Source organism: Arachis stenosperma, chromosome 9 (genome assembly GCF_014773155.1).
Source record: "Arachis stenosperma cultivar V10309 chromosome 9, arast.V10309.gnm1.PFL2, whole genome shotgun sequence".
NCBI lineage: Eukaryota > Viridiplantae > Streptophyta > Magnoliopsida > Fabales > Fabaceae > Arachis > Arachis stenosperma.
Genome location: NC_080385.1, coordinates 92,215,169 through 92,220,000, shown reverse-complemented (window position 1 = coordinate 92,220,000; position 4,832 = coordinate 92,215,169).

The window sequence follows — 4,832 nt, the reverse complement described above, 5'->3', positions numbered from 1 at the left end:
ATAATTTGCGCGAAGATAGACGACGTAACTTGGCGTTGAACGCCAAGTACATGCTGCTGTCTGGAGTTAAACGCCAGAAACACGTCATGATCCGGAGTTGAACGCCCAAAACACGTCATAACTTGGAGTTTAACTCCAAGAAAAGCCTCTACTCGTGGATAGCTTTAGTCTCAGCCCCAGCACACACCAAGTGGGCCCCAGAAGTGGATTTCTGCACCAATTATCTTAGTTTACTCATATTCTGTAAACCTAGGTTACTAGTTTACTATTTAAACAACTTTTAGAGAATTATTTTGTACCTCATGACATTTTCATATCTGAATTACATACCTTTTGACGGCATGAGTCTCTAAACTCCATTGTTGGGGGTAAGGAGCTCTGCAGCGTCTCGATGATTTAATACAATTCCTTTGTTTTCCATTCAAACACGCTTGTTCTTGTCTAAGATGTTCATTCGCGCTTAATTATGGAGAAGGTGATGATCCGTGACACTCATCACCTTTCTCAATCCATGAACGTGTGCCTGACAACCACCTCCGTTCTACATCAGATTGAATGAGTATCTCTTAGATTCCTTAATCAGAATCTTCGTGGTATAAGCCGGATTGATGGCGGTGTTCATGAGAATCCGGAAAGTCTAAACCTTGTCTGTGGTATTCCGAGTAGGATTCTGGGATTGAATGACTGTGACGAGCTTCAAACTCCTGAAGGCTGGGCATTAGTGACAGACGCAAAAGAATCAATGGATTCTATTCCAACCTGATTGAGAACCGACAGATGATTAGCCGTGCTGTGACAGAGCATAGGAACGTTTTCACTGAGAGGATGGGAGGTAGCCATTGACAACGGTGACACCCTACATAGAGCTTGCCATGGAAGGAACCTTGCGTGTGGGAAGAGGATTTCAAGGAAAAGTAGAAATTCAAAGGACAAAGCATCTCCAAAACTCCAACATATTTCTCATTACTGCACAACAAGTAATACTTTTATTCTCTTTTATTTTTATAATCAAATCTAGTAATTTCACTTTTAATCCTATTGGCCTCCTGACTAAGATTAATAAAATAAATATAGCTTGCTTCAAACCAATAATCTCTGTGGGATCGACCCTTACTCACGTAAGGTATTACTTGGACGACCCAGTGCACTTGCTGGTTAGTTGTGCGGATTACAAATTCGTGCACCAAGTTTTTGGCGCCGTTGCCGGGGATTATTTGAGTTTGAACAACTAAAGGTTTATTTTATTTCTTAGATTAGGAATAATTTATTTTTATTATTTTTATTGCTATAGAGTCATCAAATTCTGATAGGATAGTTTCTTTTCAAAAATTTCTTTTCAAAAATATTATTTTTCTTTATTAATTGTTAATTTTTCGTGAGTTTAGTGTCTTGTTCTAAGTTTGGTGTTAATTGCATATTTTATATTTTCTTTAAAAATTTTTTTCGTGTTAGTGTTCTAGGTTCTTCCTTGATCTTCAAGTTGTTCTTGTTCACTTTTCTTGGTTGATCTTTAATTTTTCTTGTTCTGTGTCTTGTCTTGTTTTTCTTATACTAATCCAAAGCATTAGTCTTCCAAAAGGAATATACCTATTCAGAACAATTGTTACCTTTTCTGCCCAATTGGCTAAAGCATTGGTTTATATTCTTGATGAGGGAGCACCAGTACTTTTGAAAATCTTTTTCAAAAATAATTTTTCTTGATTTAATCTTGTGCCAAACTCTAAGTTTGGTGTTTTCTTGTTGATTTTAATATAATTTTCGAAAAATTATCTTGGTTTTCTAAAAATTTTAAGTTTGGTGTTCTTTCTTTTGTTCTTGGTGTTCTTGTGAATCTTCAAGGTGTTCTTGAGTTTTTCCTGTGTCTTGATCTTAAAATTTTTAAGTTTGGTGTTCCTTGGTGTTTTCCCTCCAAAATTTTCGAAAATAAGGAGCATTAGATCTAAAAATTTTAAGTCTTGTGTCTTTTGTATGTTTTTCTCTTTCATCATAAAATTCAAATTTCAAAAAAAAAATTATATTTTCTAACTAATTTTGAACTACTTTTTTCGAAAATTTCATATAAAAATTCAAATTTCAATTTCAAAATATTTCCAATTTCTTTTATTTATTTCGTTTTTTTTATTTTATTTTATAAAAAATTAATTCAAAAAAAAATTAAAATTAATAATAATAATATCAACATATAAATTATCCCTTGTATTCCATCATGGAAGCAAGTAGGAATGAACAGTCCAAGAGGACTCTGGGGTCATATGCTAACCCCACTACTGCTTCATATGGGAGTAGTATCTGTATACCCTCCATTGGAGTTAGTAGCTTTGAGTTGAATCCTCAGCTCATTATCATGGTGCAGCAAAACTGTCAGTATTCTGGTCTTCCACATGAAGAACCTACAGAGTTTCTGGCACAATTCTTGCAAATTGCTGACACAGTACATGATAAGAAAGTGGATCAGGATGTCTACAGATTACTACTGTTTCCATTTTCTGTAAAAGATCAAGCTAAGAGGTGGTTAAATAACCAGCCTAAGAACAGCATAAAAACATGGAAGCAGCTGTCAGAAAAATTCCTGAATCACTATTTCCCTCCAAAACGGATGACACAGCTAAGGCTAAGCATCCAAGGCTTCAAACAAGGAGATAATGAATCCCTTTATGATGCCTGGGAGAGATACAGAGAGATGCTAAGAAAATGCCCCTCTGAAATGTTTTCAGAATGGGTGCAATTAGACATCTTCTACTATGGGCTTACAGAAAAAGCTCAGATTTCTCTAGACCACTCAGCTGGTGGATCTATACATATGAGAAAAACAATTGAAGAGGCTCAAGAGCTTATTGACACAGTTGCCAGAAATCAACATCTGTACCTAAGCAGTGAATCTTCCATGAAAGGAGAAGCTAAAACAGTAACTACTGAACTCAGTCCGGTGGATCAGGCTAATGAATTCAATCAGCAATTAGATTTTCTAACTCAGTAGCTAGCCGAATTCAAGGAAATATTACAGGAAACAAGAATGGCTAACAGGAACATGGAAGTACAATTAAAGCAGACAGAAAAGCAACTGTCAAAACAAATAACAGAAGAATGCCAAGCAGTTCAATTAAGAAGTGGGAAAACATTAAATACCTCACTTCAAAGTAGCAGGAAACCAAGAAATGAACAGGTGGATACTCAAAATCCCTCTGAGGACAATCAGAGCTCAGAGAGGAATAAAGCTGGCGCTGAACGCCCAGACCATGCTCATTCCTGGCGTTCAACGCCAGAAACAAGCATGAATCCGGCGTTGAACGCCCAAAGGGAGCATGGTTCTGGCGTTCAAACGCCAGTAACAAACAAGGAAGTGGCGTCTAACGCCACTCCAGCTCCCACCACTGGCATTCAAATACCAGTGGGGAATCAGTCACATACAAGTGCTGATAACAACCCTTCTAGAAAGGCTTCCCAACCCACTTCTGTAGGTAATAAACCTGCAGCAACTAAGGTTGAGGAATACAAAGCCAAAATGCCTTATCCTCAAAAACTCCGCCAAGCGGAACAGGATAAGCAATTTGCCCGCTTTGCAGACTATCTTAGGACTCTTGAAATAAAGATTCCGTTTGCAGAAGCACTTGAGCAAATACCCTCTTATGCTAAGTTCATGAAAGAGATCTTAAGTCATAAGAAGGATTGGAGGGAAACTGAAAAAGTTTACCTCACTGAAGAATGCAGTGCAGTCATTCTGAAAAGCTTACCTGAGAAGCTTAAAGATCCTGGGAGCTTTATGATACCATGCACATTAGAGGGTACTTGCACCAAGCAAGCTTTATGTGATCTTGGGGCAAGTATCAACCTAATACCTGCATCTACTATCAGAAAGCTTGGTTTAACTGAAGAAATCAAACCAACCAGGATATGTCTTCAACTTGCTGATGGCTCCATTAAATACCCATCAGGTGTGATTGAGGACATGATTGTCAAGGTTGGGCCATTTGCCTTTCCTACTGACTTTGTGGTGCTGGAAATGGAGGAGCACAAGAGTGCAACTCTCATTCTAGGAAGACCTTTCCTAGCAACTGGCCGAACCCTCATTGACGTCCAAAAAGGGGAAGTAACCTTGAGAGTCAATGAGGAAGAGTTCAAGTTGAATATTGTCAGAGCCATGCAACATCCAGACACCCCAAACGACTGCATGAGTGTTGATATTATTGACTCTCTGGTAAGAGAGGTCAATATGGCTGAGAGTCTCGAATCAGAGCTAGAGGACATCTTTAAAGACGTTCAGCCTGATCTAGAGGAGTCAGAGAAAATAGTAGAACCTCTGAAAATCCCTCAGGAAGAGGAGAAACCTCCTAAACCCGAGCTCAAACCATTACCACCTTCCCTAAAATATGCATTCTTAGGAGAAGGTGATACCTTTCCTATAATCATAAGCTCTACCTTAGAGCCACAGGAAGAGGAAGCACTAATTCAAGTGCTAAGGACACACAAGACAGCTCTTGGGTGGTCCATCAGTGATCTTAAGGGCATTAGCCCAGCTAGATGCATGCACAAGATCTTACTGGAAGGTGACGCCAAGCCAGTGGTTCAACCACAAAGGCGGCTGAACCCAGCCATGAAGGAAGTGGTGCAGAAAGAGGTCGCTAAATTACTAGAGGCTGGGATTATTTATCCTATTTCTGACAGCCCCTGGGTGAGCCCTGTCCAAGTCGTCCCTAAGAAAGGTGGCATGACAGTGGTTCATAATGAAAAAAATGAACTGGTTCCTACAAGAACAGTTACTGGGTGGCGTATGTGTATTGATTACAGAAGGCTCAATACAGCTACCAGAAAGGATCATTTTCCTTTACCATTCA